The sequence below is a fragment of the Hylobates moloch genome, unplaced genomic scaffold, assembly GCF_009828535.3.
Source record: "Hylobates moloch isolate HMO894 unplaced genomic scaffold, HMol_V3 SCAFFOLD_24, whole genome shotgun sequence".
Lineage (NCBI taxonomy): Eukaryota > Metazoa > Chordata > Mammalia > Primates > Hylobatidae > Hylobates > Hylobates moloch.
In genome coordinates this window covers 6,727,288-6,748,289 of record NW_026652299.1, presented here as the reverse complement: position 1 = coordinate 6,748,289, position 21,002 = coordinate 6,727,288, and the positions used below count along the sequence as shown (strand labels likewise).

Genomic DNA, 21,002 nt, shown 5'->3' with positions numbered 1-21,002 from the left:
ATACTAATTTTTATTATTTTCTAAATTATCTTTATCTGTTAACTTTTATTTCTTTTTGGTCTGAACAAAGTTATTTAGAAAAATTATAGCAACTTTTCTAATGGTTAGAGTTTTTGCTTGTTTTGTTTCTTTAGCGTTTTATTATTATTTCTTATATTATTTTATGTTAGTCAGAAAATGTACCCTAAATAATTTCTGCATTGTGGAATATACTAAAATATTTTCTGAAACTCTACATGCCTATTTTTTCTGCATGTTTTATAAATGTGATATATTCTATATTCTTTGTAGAGTTTATAGTCAAAGTATATTTTAAATTTAATTTTATTTTTTCTATTTTTTTTTTTTTTTCTTGAGACAGGGTCTTCCTCTGCCACCCAAGCTGGAGGGTGCAGCGGCATGACCATGGCTCACTGCAGCTTCAACCTCTCAGGATTAGGTAATCCTCTTACTTTGGCCTCCCAAGTAGCTGGGACTACAGATGTGCATTACCATGCACGGCTAATTTTTTGCATTTTTTGTAGAAATAGGATATTGCCATGTTGTTCAGCTGCTCTCAAACTCCTGGGTGCAAGCGATCCATTTACCTTGGCCTCCCAAAGTGCTGAGATTACAGGCGTGAGCCACTGTGCCCAGTTGAAAGTATATTTGTTAATTTAACTATATTAGTTAATTTTCAAATGATCTCTATTTTTCTCTTAATCTACTAGAGACATCAATAACAGAGAACAGTGTTAGTCCTCTATAAAAACTGTTTCTGTACATTTTTAGCATTATGTATTTGATTCCATTTTCTTAGCCTAAAAAGATTTGTGGTGACCTTTTCACTACTTTATTTGAAAGTATACTTTTTCTGTATAAATGGTTTTTTGTAATTAGATTGCTTTTCCTGCAATATGCTTTTGGTTTAAATTAATATTTTCATCTCTACAATTGAACATATGGACTACTTTTTCTGGGTAAAAATAAAAGATATCTCAAGTGACTGGAAAGATCAAAGTCCATCATGATACATTTAGAGCAGAGTAACTGCCCTTGTTCTCTTCTGAAGGGAACATCTTTGCCTGAAGAATTTTCTGCTGACATGCAGGTGATAACATGCAACATTAGCATGAAAAGTTGTGAGAAGGAAGGATTTGCTCTTGACTAGTTAAGAAATAGGCTTAACAATTCACAAATTTCTTATGAGATTAGACTTTAATACCTAATAATCACCTTTGTCAAGGAAAATATATTTGACACTGTGGGAAATAATTGCAATTTATGGAAATGTTTTGAACCAAGAAAAGAAAAATAAAAAAGATTGCTAATCAGAGAATGGTTAATATGAAGTTGACTCACTGTGCTGGAGGGAAGAGGGATCTTGACCAGCTCATCCTCTGGTCTTTCTCTCAGACAAGACTTTGTTTGGCTCCCTAAAGTCATACTTCATGATCACAATTTAAATTCTTTTTACATAACACTTTAAAAGAGAGAGTGCAGTTCATCCCACAGATACCTTTTCACAACTATCATTTTTAGATATCTAACCACATTGACGAATCCTTGCTTAATGCTTTTTTATTTGTTCTTATCTTCTTTTTCCAGTCACAGATGGTAGAGGACAGGACCCTCTTGAGTTTAGTTTGCTGTGTAGTAGGCTTAGCACAGAAACATGCTGTAAAGTCTGTCATGATGTGTTGCTGTCTCCTTTTACAAATATTATCCTTCCATAACTCTTCTCACTTTTCCCCCCAAAATGAGCAGAATAATTGATGGTAGTCCAAGTGTTAGGTAAAAAGGTAGTGTATAAAGGACAGAGAAGTTTTCACTTTTCCTTTAAATCTTCAATCCTGGGCCAAAATTATTTAAAAACTGTATTCGACAAGGCCGTAATATAAATATAGTTTGAAATATTTCCATAAAATTTGCAATTGCATAGTTAATTGGGTGAGAGGGAGTAGCAGACAGTTAGGTTAGATGTAAGTTGCTGTATCATCTCATCAAAGGAATCTGAGTAGCCTCTTTGTCTCAATCTATCCATTAATTTTCAAATACATTTCAACCACTTCATAATCTACTGATTACTGAATGAGCTATTATCTATGTAGTCTGATTTTGGTGGGGGTGGTGGGGGGCGCGCTTAAAAGAAAAATTGTCTTGAACATGCAGTACCTGGTAGAGGTTTGAATAAAACAATGCCAAAATATACTGGCTCTATCTCAGGACATCCAGGATCCCTGAATAGTCTATAATTAAGAAGCGGTTGGAGGAGTGGTTCTTTCATTATGTAAAGGAGGGATACATATTAAATTAAGCAGTGGAGGAAAGGGAAGAAAACAAAGATCAAAGCCAAGTAACATCAGTTCCTGTTCTTGGCAATGACATTTCTGATGAAAAAATTTCTTTTGTTATTTTGCATATTATACCACTCTTCTTCAAATCAATACACTATTGCAAAATTTGTAATTTACACTAAGTGATTTTGAGTATTTGAATGTTAAAGGACAGCTTTACCAGGTTTAGCTTTAGGAGGTCTAGAAATCTCTCCTAATACTTCCTGTGTGGGCCTTTATGTTGGAACATGAAAGCAGCTGACAACGTAAAGAGAAAGAAAACCCTTAAGAGTGAACATAGTTACTGGTGTCCCACACATAAACTATGCAGTTGGGAGTAGCCTCAGGGGGCCATTTCCAGGGAAAGCCTCACCTGGAGAGGTCAGAACCTCAGAATTTTAAAAGCAAGGGGCATGCTTCATTACAATGTGGGCTGGAGGTGAGCAAACATCCCATCACTCTGTAGAGAGGCTGTTTCAAGGCTCACCCAAGTGTTCAGGCATAAATACACAAGCAGGAGGCCCTTTAGAAGGAGTTCAGACAAGTTATATACTACCTGAATGTGAGCCAGGCCAAACTGCTCAGGCCTGAATTAAAAGGAAACAGTTTATAGGCTGTAGGGCCGCTTACCAATCCATCTTTTTCACTGGGGAGAAAAAAAATCCCTTTTGCAGAGGTGATGAAAACCTGTATTAAAAGGTGACACAGAAAAAAAAAGGGCTAAGCCAATTGGTGGAGTATTTCAAAAAATGAGAGAAAAAAAGACCAACATGATTTTTAAACTATTTAAGTGGAAAGGGCAAAAAGGGAAGAATAATTACGGTGTATTCTATGATTAGTAGTTCCAGGCCAAATAATAATGACAGCAAAGAACACTTAAAAAAATTTAGGAATTATGTTATTTTTAAGTAAACATCTGTTTTTATGATAGCTACATGTATGAATATGTTGATGAACCCTTTACAGTAGTGTGAGATCTGAGGTTTGTAAAATTCAAACACCGCCAATTTAGTAGGCCCATAGCTAAAGGCAATGCTCTGGAAAAGTCTAGAAAGGAGAAGTCTAGCCAAAGCACAATTTATGAATTGGTAATTGCTCTGTTCTATTTTGGATATTAGTCTATAAATGACCTTTGACATACTTCAAGCTCTCTTATGCACACAAGCCCGTGGGCACTTGCAGATACATGCACACCTCAGCGTAGATCATAAATGTTTATTACCATTGCCCATTATAGATTGAAAATAGAATGCACAGTAATACACATAGAGTATCATATTAGTGGTCTTTGAAAAGTGCCCATAAAGGACATATCTTATTCTTTTGCATTAACGTAAAACATATAAGAGGAATTGCTACATGGTTCTGTGACCAGAAGGGATGGAAATGTGTCACCCCGATCCCCCTACAAGATAGGACTTGTTGACTCAATTGCTGGAAGACAGCCTCCATTCGTCAGCTCCTCCAGGGTTTCCAAAGTTTTATGTGAGCTGCATGTTCCAAGACATGTTCTTGCCCCACCCCACTCCTTGCCCTGATAGAATGATTGATTGAGGCGGATGTAAATATCCATCATATTCCGCCTAAGGCAGGAGAACTCTGAACGGCTCTATATGCACCTGAGCTTTTGGCCAAGGTTTTATTAGACCTCCATGGGTGTTCAATTTCTCCCTCTGACCAATGCTACCTCTTATTCTGACATACTTGACTTATCAAAATCACTCTTAATGCCTTCTTCCAAGAAACCTGGAATATGGTCCTGGAAATAAGACCATATTAAAAGGATTTCGGTAGGTGTTTTGTGCATCAAACTTATTTTATAAGTTGGGCAATGAAATTACAAAAGGAAGACAACCTGCTTAAATTGAATAGCGCATGACACATTAGGTATCAGGGCTATTTTCTAGTCTTTTGATTACCACTCATTCTTTTGATTGTGAGACTTATCAGGGACATTCGGTGAGAATGCATAGCGTTGTAAGTTGTATTCCATTAGGAAGTGAAAATCTAGGCTATCAAGTAACTATAGTTGCATATTAAAATTATAGACAGGGTAACTAATAAACTAGAACATAGAGGCATATTAAATAACTTGAGTCACCACTGGCTCTACCTTTCTCTACATTTTCAGTAGAATTATGTAGCTAGAAGGGATCTTGGAGAACATGTAGTTCAAGTCTTTCAATGGTACACAAGCAGAACCTGAAACTTTATGATCTCAGAGTTAAACATGAAAAGTAGACAAGATACTTTGAGAAGAAGTAGATAAACCCAAAGACAGTCAGTGCATTACCTGGTATTTGGGGAATAGGTATGGAGTTAAGGACAATACATGTTATTACCTTCAGGTGGGTTCATCAGTTTTTTAGATAACGATTGAATATACATTTACTTCCCTTAACATGGAAAAAGGGCAGATGAAACTACATGACATGTCCTGTTGTTATCTTAGTTTCATGTACTTCAAACCTTTAAATTGAGTCAAATATAATCATTTAGATCATGGATGTTTATTTAGTATCCAGTATGTGCTAGGAAATGTTCTAGGTGCTAGGAATACAGTGATAAGTAAACTCCCAAAGTCTCTGACCTCATGGAGCTTGTATTCTGATAGAAGATATAGGATAATTAAGTAAGCAAGTAAGTAAATAAATGTAGCTCATATATATTAAACTGTCAAGTATGTTTTAACAATAAAAATGAAGTAAGGTAAAAGGATAGTGTATTAGTGAAGGTTCTCTAGAGAAGCAGAACCAATGGGAGATGTAGATAGATGGATAAATGGATACATAGATGGATAGATGGATGGAAGGATGGGTGGATGGGTGGATAGACAGATGATAGATGGATGGATGTACACACACAGATATATAGAAAGAGATTTATTATCAATGAAGGATTAGCTCAGAAGCCTATAGAGGCTGAGAAATCCTATGATCTACTGTCTGCAAGCTGGAGGCCCCGGAGAGCCAGTGGTGCAGTTCCAGTTCAAGCCTAGAGGCCTGGGAACCAAGAGAGCCAAGAGATATAGGTTCTAATCTAAATTCAAAGGCCTGAGAATTGGGGGCCAATGATGTAAGTCCCAGTCAGGTTCTGAAGGCCTAAGAACCAGGGTTGCTAATACCCAAGGGCAGAAGGAAATGGATGTCCCAGTTTGAGCAAAGAGAAAAAATTTGTCCTCTCTCCACTTTTTTGTTCTACTGGGGCCCTCCACAGAATGGATGATGCCCATACCCATTGGTGAGGGTGATCTTCCTTACTCAGTTTACCAAATCAAAGGCCACTCTCTTTGGGAAACACCCTCAAAGACACACCCAGAATTAATGTTTTATGAGCTTCTTGGCATCCCTTAGATCACTCAAGTTGACACATGCAATTTACCATTACAGCCAGGTGTGGTGGCTCACACCTGTAATCCCAGCTCTTTGGGAGGCCAAGGCAGGAAGATTGCTGAAACCCAGGAGGTTGAGGCTACAATGAACCAGGATCGTGCCAAGGCACTCCAGCCTGAGTGACAGAGCAAGACTCTGTCTCCACCTCCAAAAAAATACTTAACCATTACAGACATTGACATGGCAGAATATTCTAGGTGGGATTGTAAAAGTTATACTCTGGAAGGTTAAATTTGGGTAGAAAGGTGGTTGAGGAAAGAAAGTGAGCCATGCAAATATCTGGAATACAAGTATTCCAAACAGAAAGTAAAAGCCCTGATATAGGAAGGGTTTTGGGGTGTAGAGGAATATGAAGGCAAGGGTTGTTGGAGTGCAGGGAGTGAGTTGAAGTATGATAGGAAATTAAGTCAGAGTGGTTGTCAGAATCTCATGACTTAGAAGCCATGATAAGGATTTCGAATTTTATTCTAAGTATAATGGGAAGGCATTGGAAGGTTGAGGGTAGGAACATGATATAATATATTTTTTAGAAAGATCACAGACAACTGTGTGGAGGCCAAATTATAGAGAGTAAAAGTATCATAGAAGCAAGTAGTATGAGGAGTACTGAGAGACTATTGCAGTAGTACAGAAAAATGATGGTACTGGCTTTGCTTATGGTGATAGCCATGGAAATGATAAGTTGTTGAATTTTAAATATGTTTTGATTAGGAACTGACCATTTTGCTGTTGATTTGGATTTGGGGTGTGAGAGAAGGAGAGCAGTCAACGATGACTCTCAGGTTTTTTTTTTTGTTTTGTTTTTGTTTTTCTGAGCTACTGAGTAGATGATGGTTCATTTACTTAGATGGTGGCCACTATGGGAAGAAATAAATTGGTGCCATAAGTAAGCATTGAACTATTGCCAATGGTTCATCTGTGGCATGATTAGGTTTTCAGATCTCTCCTGATCCAGTTATGGCTCTGTTTTTGGTTATTAGTGCTCCACCATTTAGTTGGGGTCAAAACAAGTACAAAACAAGAATCTGACATGCTAGAGTGCCAAAAGAGAGAGAAAAAAAAGGAGACCTGGAAAGCATAAGATTGTAGGATGGAGAAGCAATGATTATGGTGTTTGTCTTTTTTTTTTTTCTGGAATAGTTGCAACAAAGCATATGAGATGTTCTGCCCTTCTGTAAGGAATGTAGAAAACATAATACAAGGGTTCTTTCAAATTCTATAATGTTCCCCATTTTTATTGATATTTTCCTAAAATGAAATAGAAATGAATAATGCAAATAACCTTTCTGATTGCAATTTTCATTTCTATTCCTCAAAATACAGTGCTTCACCCACAGCTGTATAATATTCATTGGCAAAATAAACAAATATAAGACAATTTTCTGATTACCCTCTTCTCCTCACAGCATTTCCCTGCTGTCTTTGGTAAAGGACTGCTTTATCTATGGCTTCATGTATGTTTGTGAAAAGGAATGTTGGTTGCAAGTATTTGAAAGATGTGTGTTTACATTTAAGTTTCCTTCGAAATTTCAGTCACACTACTTAAATTAGTTTATCTCAAAAAATACCCATAAGGTCACAGATACTGCCTCAGCTAAGATCCTCTGAGAATTTGAAGCCTCACTGGGTCTCAATGCCAAGAGAGTAATATTTGAATAGTTGATGTTGACTAATTCTACTACGTACCATACCATCTTTCATCCAACCGGCAACAAATTCCTAAAAAATACATTCTTTGCCAGTTCTGCCAAGATGAATGTGCATTTGCCTTAGGAAAGTTTTGCCAAAAGCAGGACATGTTGGTGAGAAGCCCTTATCAAAATCATCATCCCATTATTATAATCATTATCATCATCACATTATCATTGTCATCATGTCATTATCTTGGGGTGGGAGGCAAGAAAAGCTTGTGATAAGATGATACATTTCTTAGACACACAGAGTATTTCTAATCTGTTTTCCACACATCTCATAGACTCTGTGCCTTGAGATCTTTTAATACGCATGTTCAGAGACTAGTGGTTATAATAAAGCGAAACTTAATTGATGTGCTGCAGTAATATGTAGCTCCAACTAACCCTTATAAAGTGACAACCCATCTACAGAGAAAAATTCTAATCCTTAATTATTATTAATATAGCTATCTACGTGATTTAGCTCTGAAGCCATTTCAATGGGCATTGCATTTTCAATATAGGTCAATTAATTTCATATTAATTGCTGTTATTATGTTGCCCCAATTGACCTATTTCATATATGCAAGGCTCCAATGTAGAGGAGAAAAAGACAACAGAGCAAACCTTTCCTTTTAAGCTGCTGTAATGTCCCGTCTTTCTGGAATTGCATTCAGAGTAAGGATTTTGCATGAAAGGGCTTCAGGAAGTTACAAAACTCCTTTACATGGCCTGTTGGATCTGTGTACAATTTCTAGCATTACCCAGAATAAATACCAGGAGACTGGTGTGGTTTATAGAAGAGTTTATAGAGAAAAAAAATCCACCCACCAGCTCCCATGCTGAGGATTACAACCAGGTCCCTGCTGCCAAGTTCTGTGTTTAGGTAAAGCATGAGAAAATCTGCCATTTTTTTTTAAAGTCACAAAAGGGTTTCTATAGTATGGAGCGGTAAGAAGCTGGCAGCTTTTTATGCATAAAAGGCAGCTGTTCCTTCTCAGGTAATATTATTAATAAACCCTAAGGTAATGTTTGCTCTGAAATATGTCTAATTGAAATAATTTACTCTGACCCTTGGAGGATTATGAAACTGTTTTCATCATGTTCACACACAGCAAAATAATTATGAGATGCCATATGGAAAAGCCATCATGTGGTAGATGTCTTTCTGAATCTATATTTTTGAAATGTTTCCCACAGATAAATCATATAGCTAATTTACAAAGCAGAGGTGAGCAGTCCCCTTTCCATGTGCAGATCTGATGTGAAATGTTTGCAGACCCAGAATATTAACAGGGGCGTTGACATCGGTAATTACTATAGTTATGAAACATTTTTCACAAAGTATTATGAGAGCAATACTTAGTTACATAGGGAGGAAAAAAAGCATGGGACTTTTTACATCGTGTATGAAATATGTAGGTACCGACAGTCTCAGAAAACAGTGTGGGCACATTGGTGACTGAGGTGCTTTTTGCCTGTAGCATAAAATCTGTCTGGAAAGTTCCAGCAATTTCCACTGAGATAGCACATTTGGCAAGATGAGGCTGAGTGTGGTATGTAAGGACTTTCGGGAAAACTTGTCAGCTTTCACAGGGAAAGGTCCAAGTGTTTATGGGAACTATGAAGTGGTGTTGGGTGGCTCTCAAAGGGATCTGTGGGGTCACTGGGGACAGGCATTTGAAAGCTTTTTGATGGAAGCTCTTCTGAACTTATCAAAATGGTTAAAAGTCTGGCTGTGAGTCTCATGAGAGCCGACTTTCTTGTGAAATTTCTGGTATGGTACTTTCCTGCCGGGGTGAGAACATCTTAGGAGGACAGAGTTTCTCATCATATTTTAATTCTTGGGATCTGTGTCCCTGCTAAACCCAGGAAATGGAGAATCGCAGGAAACAGCATTACTTTCCAACCTCTGGGAAGTTAAGATCAGATTTCTCTAGAGTTTCAACTGTTTAAGTAAATCAACTTGCCTAACTTCCTGGCCATCCCCCCTCCCACCACCATAAAAAAGGTGTGGCACAAGAAAAAAAAGAGAAAGACAAAAAAGAGGATTTTTAAAAAGTGTAATTTACTTTTCCATAAGTTCCCAGTTTCTACAGACTTGCATCAAGCAAGACAATCAACAAGGTAGTAAATTATAGCTTGTTAACCCTGTTGTACTTAAAATACTTAGTCTGCTTTTTCTTACCTCTCCCTCAGGGGTATCAGAAGCCTCTTTGACCCTTAGTGTTGTCAGTTATGTGAGGGATCTCCAGCTGCCCATTATTGGATTTCAGAGAACTTGGTCACAGTTGCAACAAATGAGCATTTTCTTCTTCTAACAGCTCTTTTGAGGCAGACACTGGGATGTGGATCATGAGTCCGGTCAGTCAGTGTCATCTCACAATTAGCTAATAGTTGGCACATGGAAGGCCTAGTTCCAATCCCCATGGGTCCTTGCGGGAGCCTCCCATTTGTTTACAGCCTCATTTTACTTCCATTCTCAGCATTCAATTATCCTTAAACTTTCAAAGAAAAACAGATTTACATAAAAGCTCATGTATGTGTATATGATCTACAAATATTTACAAGGTTATTTTAGAAATGCATGACAGAAATTTTTTCAGTTTTCCAAAATTGCAGTCTACCTTCCAAAACAGAACATGGGATTTAAAAAAGAAATAGTGAAATGCAACTGGAAACCTGACAAAACTATGAAACTGCTGCTATTTTCTAATATATTTCAGGTCAAATCCTTGTACTTCCCATTTTTAAACAACTGCCAAACCTTCGTTTTTGTATCTACTAGACATCTGTGCTATTGGTTAGCACTATTTCTAGCTATTGACTATCCTAAAATAAAGGTAACATATTTTCTGTGATTTATAGTCTATCATTATTATAGTGCAGCCTCTGAATGCATGAACTAGAGATTTATTGCACACTCGTGTCTTTTACCAGACTCATGTAATAGAGGAAAGGTAAAATGTCTTGGCTTGTTGAGGGCTCCCTTCTTCAAGTAGTTGTCTTTTTGGTGCGGGGCGTGCAGCTTGATTAAACTACGTCAAGAAGGTCATTGACCAAACGTTGTCTTTAATAGTTTCCCATAACGTGTATTCCTCATAGGGAGCTTTTCTCAGCTCAGGTTATTTCCACCAATGTTCTCAAACCAAAAGAATGGTCTTTGCAGTAAACCGACAAATTCCCACATTTCATCCTTTATCTCACACGTAAGTGATGACAGCATTTATATTTCTTCTGCTGTCTGGGCCAAGAACAACTGGATTAATGAGGCTATGTCTTTTTCATAAGTGCATTATACTCTCTCTTTGACCTTTTAAGCATGGGAATTTTTGATTTTATAAGACTGATTAAGGAGGAGAATTCCCCATCCCCATGCCACTGTACTTCTCTTCACATTTCCCCCGTGAAATGGCCAGCCATCAACGAGGATGTATTCAGTAAATATACACACAGACATATACATTCTACGCACACTTTCACATCAACTGGCATGTAGTGTCTATAGCAAAGGTAGAAAGCAAAATTTGCTGTAGGATTGCTTTCTCATGTTATATCACACTCCACAACACTTTTTGAAAGACATTATCACAAAAAGATAAACTGCACAAGTATTTCAAGAAATATATTAGCTAACACTAAATGTATAAAATTTAGGAAAGATAATCTGACACCCAATTTCCTTTTCAGAAATATATTGGTGATATTTTCATGTGTTCTTACCCATTATTGTTTATTAATATTGTAGTTCCTGATTCCTGATTATATTTTTATATGTGAATGGCTGATAACTATGTGGGAATAGAAACATGAGAATATGGCTAAATTCGCAAAGCCAGAAACAAACTAGTGCTTCTTTCATATCCTTCTTTCAGGCACTGCAGTGCTTATAAATTTTTATTTTGGACTCAAGAATCTCATTATGAGGTTAGTATTTTCCTCCTATTTTTATTCCAATGAAATTTAGCCGATGCTAAGGCAACGAATTGATTATGTCCTAAAAGAGAATGTTGACAGAGGGCAGTTTCTCAAGACATTGCTAAGTGCACTTGGCTGTTGAGTAATTAGGCTTCCTGTTCTCAGAGCATCAGAACAAGCAAATGAGAGTTGCCTTAAGGTTTCCTTGTTTAGAACATCACTTAGTTTTGCCATTTCAGAATCAGGTAAAATCTTTTCTGGTAAAACTTAAACAGTCCACCAAATTCTTTTATTCTATTAGAGTATCATTTAAATGAAAATATCCCTAGAAATTTCATTTTTCCTCATTTTTTCTCCATTTGACAAGAACAGAAAAAGGAGCTGGTATCTAACCACTCATAAGTTAATTGCAAATGCAAAAGAGGACTTGGAACTGAAGTATCAAGAAGGAGGCTGGGTCTTTTCCCAAATCTCTAGTTTCTACTAAGCATCTGTCAAATAGGGAAATCCCATTTTGCTATCCTACAGGGATCTCATAATGAACACATACAAAGAGGAATTTTAAAATTCTTATTCTCCAAACTGTTTCTTCCTTTATCTAGTGCATTTCAATAAATTATGCCATTATCTATGCAGTTGCTTAAAATAAAAAAAACAAGTATTCTCCTTGATTCCTCCCTTTCTTCAACACCTACAGTATATATAGCACGTCCTCTACTCTGTTTAAATCTCTTGGTACCTACTGCTAACACCCTAGCACCTCAATTTAAATCACCATTATGTTTCACCTAAACTACTGAAATAACTGTGATCAGTTAGGGTCAAATGAGAAAACAGGGTCAGTGCTTGGGAGTATGTAAGAAGCCTAAAATATATGACAAAGGAATTAGAAGGCTGAAAAGCCAACCAAGGATGGTGTGCCAACCCACACAAGTGTTGCCATTCCTACACCTGGAGGGCAGAGGGAGAAGATGATATTACCAGAGCCTAGGAACCAGGGCCAGTCAGCTGGAGGTGAAACCACAGTGAGAGGGGCTGTTTAGATCCCTGAACCATGAGGAGATGAGGCCATTACTAGAGCTTCTACCAGAAGCAGTGGGAGGGTTGGAATGGGGGGCTTAATTTATCCCTTCCTTCAGCCTAAACTCATAATTAGGGCTTCCCATTTACCCCACCTAGCTAGAAGGCAGTTGACAAAAAACCTTGAACATGTTTGTAAAAGCTAATTTCTGGCAAGCAGAATAAGCGTGGGAAATGAATCTGTGAGCAGTAAGGAAGTAGGAAGTAAGGAAGTAGCATAGTCCACCCCTTTTCCTGTGCAGCGTGCATTTTTGCTAACCATATGTCATTTATTCCCATGAAACAATGACTTCATTCTTCTACCTAATAAAATGCAACCCATAACACAAATGAAGATGCTGTCACACCTCTCCACAAAAGGGACACAAAGAGTCTCATCTTCACTTTTCATTCTCAAAGTTGAAGGTAGTCAAGTAATACAATGTCCTCTTCATCAGGTCTAGATGCAGTTTCTCATACTGCAGCGATTTGTGAATTAAAATGAAAATCTGTGCATCATGAACACTCCCTCATAGACCATATGAATAGAGAAAGAGGAAAGGGCAAAATAGAAATAATTTGTTAATATATACATAACAAAAGCAGGCAGAGCTAGCATCACCCTCATATCTGTCTCTAATCTTGAGTGTGCTGCCTTCCTTCATTCTTTTATGTTCCTCTTGCCCTCAACCAGAACCTCAATTGGTCAGGGTTATTTATCTGGCTGGTGAACCAAGACTTCCTCCCTGAAGGGTTGGAACCCTTAGTGATTTTGGCTTTACTGGATAGTTGCATTTTGATTTTTACTACTAAGCTTGAAAGTATTAAGGGAAGGTGAGAGTAAATCCCATCATGTTTCAGCAAACACAATTTTCAGTTGTTAGGATCAATCCCCACAACCCCTTTCTTTGGCTGATGGCTCAATGGCAGGAGAAGCCCAAAGTATATCAAGGTGGGGGTTTCAGTTGTATTTCAAAGGGACAATTCTTGTGTTATTAATGTAAGTATTTCTTTTTTGGGAACTAAGACCTCTAAATCTGCTGAGTATGAAGTTATAAAGACAGCAAAAATGATACAAGTATAGTTATTTAGTGTATTAACAAAAATGGTAATTCCATTTACCCATTTGTTCCAAACCTTTATATTCAGGCCATGAGAGAAGCAGCACCTTATAATGGTTCCTTGTTCAAAGCACTCAGTATTCCTAGGATGTGGTCTCCCAGCTAACTTCATAACTGAATCATCAGTAATTAATTTCATTGTTCTATTAGGTAAGTTTTCTTCAGACAATAGGGTACATTACAAGACAAGTAAATTTCATGGGTATAAATTCCTTGCTGCACATTTTGCTGTGAAATGAGCTCCAACATGTCGTGGGATTCTATGAAGATTAACAGTATATTTCCATAAGTTCATGAAATGATAGTGCTGGCAGAAGCATAGCAAATCCATGTATAGAATAGATATCCATCTAATGAAGCCAAATTTCTGCCCCTTCCAAAATGGTTCACTGTTGATTACAGAGGACCACTGTAATCAACCTGCCACCTGAAAGCTGCTAATCCCTTTGATAATGATGCTCTGTCAGGTATTAAATATTGGTCACTGAGGTTGTACTTAGAAAGCATGTTATCGTGATAAAGTGGAGATGAAGACTGTGAGGTTGAGGCCTTGCATTGCCTCTGTCTGTCATGACGGCGTCTTTGCACAGGGGCCCGTTGGATAAGCACTGGGGAGGGATGCTGCCTGATAGCCTTTGTATGAATTATTTTGACAATATGATTGTAGAGAACTTCCTCAAGAATGGATGTTCTCAACAATCATAGAGCATTTTGCACAGGATACAAACATCTTCATGCCTTGTGCCTAGTTTCGGTACATTCACATAACATTTTTCCCAGACAGTGCTCACTAATCTTCTCACACTCTTCCATTTCCTGGCCAACTAGCCACCCAACAGTGACTGCCTCTAAATCAGTCTGAACCTCAGGCCATTTCTCTTCCCAGGCATACTAAATAACAAGACTTCCTGCTCCAAGTTTTGCCCACGAGAGAGGCTATCTCTTCATCACTTTTCTTTAGGGACACCTTTGGGTGAGGCTGCAGTAGAATAGCAATCCATGGCTGGCCAGTACCAGCATATGATGTGACCCAGGTCAGTTTTTCTTTCTCAGCCAAATGGTCATAGGAACTCCCTTGTAGGTCACATGGGTGAACTGAGAGAGGCAGTGATAGTGCCAGCTATTTCACCTGAAAATGAAATCAATTATATTGTACCTTTTCAAAAGGCTGCCTCTCTCTTCTAGTCCCTGGAATTATCTACTTGTCACTCTTCTCAGTCATCACCTCTTAGGGGATGTTAGGAAATCCTCCATTTGGAATATCTTTAGCCCTTCACGTGGGTGCTATTTTCAGGGGCTGGGAATTGCTTTACCAGGTTTCCACTTTGAACTCCTCAGTAGGCCTGCATTTTTTTTGTTTGTTTTTGACTGCAAGACTTGTAACTTGTGGAGTCCTAATTTTTGAATCTGGATCTTCACCTTGAAATAGAATTTCTCTGTAGAGTTCTTTTCCATGGGGATAATTGTTACCCTCACTGGTCAAAGCACACATAGGCACACGTCTGGAGGTAGGACCTGGGAAATCCAGCCTCCAGCAGTTTCCTCATTTCTTCCTTATTTCCACTTTTATCACAGTAAACTTCCAGTGTCTCTGCTATTGCTCCAAAATTTATCTTGGGGAAGAGAATTTGTATTTGATAATTCCAGAAATCATGAGAATAACTGATGCTGGACATTTTTCTACAGATTACCTGAACCTCTTGGTCGTTTGCTCTGTGTTTCACACAGGACTTTACTGAAGACTCTAAGGAGGACCTGTATCTGCTGGCATCCTTAGGGCAAGCCATAGAAACAAGTTTTGGATACTTGAAGCAGAAAATAGAGTTATTGAAAACTATTGTGGAGTTTACTGTGAGCCAGAGAACCAGGCTGGGGGGCTGTACCACTTAGAATGAGACCCAAACTCACACCATAGTTCCATCCTTGAGGTCGCCATGTTGCTGCCACCCCTCCTGCCACCCCACCACTGAAGCTTTGGATGCCAGATTCTGGGCACAGCTGGGAGAAGTGTTGCTTATTACCATTTTAATATGTTTTCTTTCAAGACCTTTTCAAAATATACATACATGTTTTTATTTCTATTCAAAATGGGATACATTTTTGAAGGTTAGCAATAGATTGTGAACATTTTCTTTCCATGCTCAGAAACATTTTTCTATAATATAATTTATAGTGATGTATAGTAAACTCTCTCATAGACCTACCACAGTTTACCTAACAAATCCCAAATCATTTGTGCCATTTCTAAATTTTTATTATCTTATGTAATGCTTTAATGAACATCCTTGCATTTATATTTTATACAATTTTAGAAGTTGAACTACTGGTTCAAAATACATGGTGATTTTTAATTCTTCTGTTGAATATTGACAAATTGCAATCCTGAGAGTTATCCTGAAGGATACAGTACATGCCCAGGGTTCTTTTTTAAGAAATAATTTGTAATGTGAAACAGAATAGGCTAAATGTTTTTTATTCTCTTAGTCCTACTCTGTCATTCTGCAGAGTTTCACTTATTTGGATTCAAATTCTAATTCCAGCCTACCTCTCTTTTTATGTAATTGTTAGGAGGATTAAATTAGATGCATAAAATTGCTGCTTACTACACACATTGCACAAACTAAAAACTTTTCAAAGGTTAACTGCTTTTCTGGTTTGTTTTTAAGAGACAGGTTCTTGCTCTGTTGCCCAGGCTGGAGTGCAGTGGTGTGATCACGGCTCACTACAGCCTCATCCTGCTGGGCTAAAGTGATCCTTTTGCCTCAGCCTCCTGAGTAGCTAGGACTACAGGCACGTGCCACCATACCCAGCTGTTTTTTTAAAAAGACATTTTTGTTGAGGCTGGGTCCCTTTTGTTGTCCAGGCTGGTCTTAAGCTCCTGGCCTCAAGCAGTCCTTCCACTTCTACCTCCCAGAGTGTTGAGATTAGAGGTGTGAGCCAACTCCACCTGACCCAACAGTTAACTGTTATTATTGTTATTATTAATCTGTTTTTTTCCATTCATTTCCTCATTAGTCAACTTTTATTGTTTCAGTGTTATTTTATTGTTTTTCAAAGACTCCTTATAGTCACAATATGTACATAACAAATTTTACCCTTTAAGGACACTGAGGTTCCAAATGAAAATGGTATTGTTAAGGTGAAACAATTATAGATATAAAAACAACTTTTTTTCTGTGAGTACTAGATTTCATATTATCCTTAATGTCTTTCTAGGAAGTAACCAAGTGATTTCTCATAAACTGGAAAACATTATTTCCACTGATATTCTTAAAAATATTTAGGATTAAAAAATGTATTTTAAATTCTTCTTGACAGAAATCATTTGTTGCAATTACATTGCCAATTCATATATATATTACATATATGTCACCTTGACTTATAGTAACCTGAAGGGGAAATTTGTAGGTTTAGCAAATCCCTTTGAGTAACACCCACAGAACTGAAATCTTATTCCATTGCTTGGTGGTCTTCTACCAATCCAGTCCTCCTGAGGACCATAAAAACTATTGGTTCCTCTCCTAAACTGCTGTAAAATATATCCTGTGAGACCCAGGGGAAAATCTTTCTGAGGCTGAGCATTCCGTGGAGACTCAATATTCCAGATTTTGAAATGTAGCTAGAAGTGGAAATGGATTTATTTCTCAGGATCTCTTTGTTCATAATTAAGGATATAAAAAATAGAGTTGAGAATGTGAGTGAAATGTAATTGAAAAGAAAAGCCTTGATTTTACATATAAAATATCTTTACCAGATGGGTGAAGTAAGGTAACTTAAGACAATACTTAAAATTCAATAACAATGATGAAACTGTGAAATAGAAAACTTCTGGCACCCATAAGCTAGTTCCTAGAAAGAAGGTTATCATATATTGTTAATGTGTTCACACACTTAACAAATATTAATGTGTTCATTACATTTAAGGCATGAGAACTTACACATCATTCAATGGTGATATTAATAATAATTCAGTGATCATTAATGATGTATATGCTGTTAAAAACCACAAGGCAAGTTTATTTTTCTGTTTTCTCTGAGTTCACTTGACTTTCCCTAATTTCTGAAGAATTCATTCTTTTCTGTGTGTGCTAAGAAAGAAAGGCATCAATATTTATTTAATTTTAGTCATTCATTTAAATATAATCTGTCTTGTTCTAAAATGTATTTATGGCCAACGTGTTTCTATTTGTTGTCAAGAATTATTTAATAATTTGTGTATTTTTCTAGCAGTATTGTCATCCATTTTTCCCTCCACTCATTGGGAAAAATTCCTGATTTCTTTCTTTCCCTTCCTCAAAGCCATCAAATATAGAACACAATCCCTGTGTGCTCAGTAAAATATCCCTGTGGAATTCAAAGTCTTTGATAACATTTAATTTTGGTCTTGGGTCACAGTGACATAGACTTAGTTATCACATTGACACTCGCTTAATTAAACCTTTCTGCATGATTGAAAAACCTGGTTCCAATGTCTTGAGTTCTGAGATCTGTTTCAGCAGAAAAGGCCCATTTTTTTTTTGTTATGAATTCAAGGCTTGTGTTCTTTAACTGTATTCTGGAGAGAAGGGAAGGCATTTGCAGTTTTTGCGTATCTACCATATGAATTTTTTTTTTTCTTAGTAATCCTCACAGTCACCTTTTATTTTATTACCTTGTCCCTTTTAAGAATGTGTAAAAAAGTGTAATGCTAATTAGTAAAACTGAGATTCAAATCCAGCTTTGCCTTCATTTATTCAAACAGCAAACATGTATCATATGCCTTATTGTATAAGAAAAGTTGTCCTAAGTTATAGAAGTGCTATAGTGGTAGAAGTGATTGCAAAGTTGCTTCATACTCTGCAGTACTGTTGCTGAAATATTTTAGGTACGTCCTTGGTATTTCTCAAATATTAGAATTCTAATGTAGTAAAATCAAATTTAATTTGCAACTGAATCATGCACAAACTAAACAGCAGCAAACAGAAATACACTGATCGTGTCTACACTGGCATGGTCATTAACAGTGAGAAGGTCCTCATGTAGTCTAGTTTAGTCTGAGAATCTGCAATATGGAATATTCATCTGGACTCAAAGCAAATACTCAGCTGGTATGTTCCAGTACACCCATAGCCAGAGGTAGATTTTCATGAAACTGATCATATGAAACTTATTTATACTTAGGATCCTGGGAGAGGCCCTAGTAATAATCTTTTTTCCTGTTTTTTCTTTTCTTTATTTGTGAAAGTAAGACAATTTGTATTTATTTTCTTCATGGACATATTCCAAATTGTATAAATGTTAGTCTGCACAAATGATTTATCCATGTCTAGTTGTATTAATTTTAAAAATATTGACCTACTTATGTAACTTGTTAGATAGCCCTCAGGCGTTATCCCTACACTCTAGCTCCAAGGGCTTCTCCTTAGAAATCATCTAGATATCTTTATGATCCAGCAATGGAAAGATTATATCGGCACAGCAGGGAGACTGCAGGACTGTGCCCCAGGCCCAAGGGTGGCATCTGTTTGGATTGGTTGTCACATGTGCTATATCAGTGGTTAAATATTTTGAATATCACCCCAAGTAAACCTGAAAATCTAACTAAACTTCAAAACTCTCATAGCTATTGAGGGACACTCTTAAAGCAACTCCAACTATTTTGTCAGGATATATTATTCATATGTAGAATAGCTGTATATGTGTGCATATATACAGCATGTTTGTGTGTGTGCATGTGTGTGTGTGTGTGTGTGTGTGTGTGTGTGTATGAGTAGAATAGTCCTAAAGGAATGTTCAACATTAAACATATAATGCCGAGGAATCTTCTGAGGTATTGGTATTGTCTGTTTCTTATCTGTGTGCTGATTATAGAAGTAAGTTAAGTTTGTGAAAATTCAGAGAGCTATACAATTATGTGCAATTTTCGCGTTACATTATCATTAAATACAAAGTTTAAAAAAGTGGAGTAATAGTTTTCCAAAGAGATTGTACAAATTTATATTACCATCAGCAATGTATTTAACGTAGGCCTTTAAAGGAAATTCTAAAAGAAAATACAAACATATCCGTAATTTTACCAACAAAATACATCTCTTTTTAATTTTTATGTGTCCCTTACCATTTTGGCAATTTTTAAAAATAATTCTTTTTTGAGCTAAGAAGAGAGAATGAGGACTAGTTAGATACAATCGCAACTCATTGTCATGTGTCTACAAATAATATCTAATAATAGAATACTAAATTAAATTTTGCCTGTTTGTTAACCATATCATATAAAAATGGCTGGGTACATTTTTACAAAACTTGGAGTCTACATTTAAGATGGCTTGACCTAAAAGCCTAGTTTACCTAGCATACAAAGAATTCCTCTTGTAAGTCACGCAGTTTTGCAAAGACGTATGTAATTATTATCCAGAGCAGCTCATGTAAGGCTAATTGGGAGAAAAAAAGGCGTATAAAGGCAGGTGCTACTGACAGAAAGAACAAACTGTGTTTTCAGCACAACCTCCAATTGGAATGACCCAAGGTGGACACTTACAATGGAAGGCTGCTCCTCACAATGCCTGACTCTTCTCTTCAGTCCTTGAGTTTCTTCGCAGTCCGCTGCTTTCCTCCTACCTCGTCTTTTTTTTTTTTTTTTTGGTTTGTTTTTCTGTCTCCTTCTTGTCATATCTGTAATTCTCCCTTGTTCCTCTGTGCTGTCCTGGGCTGCTTCTCTTCTTCCTACCTTCTCCTTCTCTAAGCGAACTCTTTCAGTCCTGTTTTACAAACACTCTTTTTGGGGGATGACTCCCGAATCACCTTCTTCCAACAAATCTCTCCTGAGCTCCAGACCTTCTACCAGCTGCTGATCTGACACCTCCACTTTCACACCTCAGGAGCAGTTGAAACTTAAGATCTGTTGATTCCTACTCTTCCTCAATCAAGTCCTGCTTTCTCTTTTATTTTTATGTTTTGGTAAGTGATACCATCATCCACCTAGTTGTTTATTCTATTTATTTATTTATTTATTTAGAGACAGAGTCTCACTCTGTTGCCCAGGCTAGAGTGCAGTGGCATGATCTCAACTCACTGCAACCTCCACCTCCTGGGTTCAAGCCATTTTCTGGCCCCAGCCTCCTGAGTAGCTGGGACTACAGGTGTGTACCACCAGGCCGGATATATTTTTAATAGAGATGAGCTTTTGCCATGTTGGCCAGTCTGGTCTCAAGCTCCTGACCTCAAGTGATCCACCCACCTCAGTCTCCCAAAGTGCTGGGATTACAGAAATGAGCCACTGCACCCAGCCTACCTAGTTCAAGCCAGAAGCTGCCATATTACTTTTGGTTTTTTTCTGTCTCAAGCTCCATATCAAATCCACCATATGGTCCTAAAGATTTAATTTTGCAAATGTACCTCAGGCTTGCCCACCTCTTTCCATGTCCTCTGTTGTCATCTGCCCTAGTTCATGATTGTGTCATTTTTGGCCTGGATTAATAAAATATGTTTCTCCCTGGTCTCCCTACCTCTTCATTTGTTCTTTCTAATCCATTATTCACCCTGCAG

At 37.3% G+C, this 21,002-nt stretch overlaps 1 long non-coding RNA gene across 1 annotated transcript in view; it reads left to right on the top strand.

Moving 5' to 3' along the window:
• The window catches only part of LOC131382439 (uncharacterized), a 174,054-nt gene extending 158,707 nt beyond the window's left edge, over positions 1-15,347 (top strand). Inside the window, exons 4-5 of the long non-coding RNA XR_009211936.1 lie at positions 13,507-13,628; positions 15,165-15,347. This is a non-coding gene — a long non-coding RNA (uncharacterized LOC131382439). The remainder of the gene's footprint in view (positions 1-13,506; positions 13,629-15,164) is intronic.
• Positions 15,348-21,002: the final 5,655 nt, after the last annotated feature.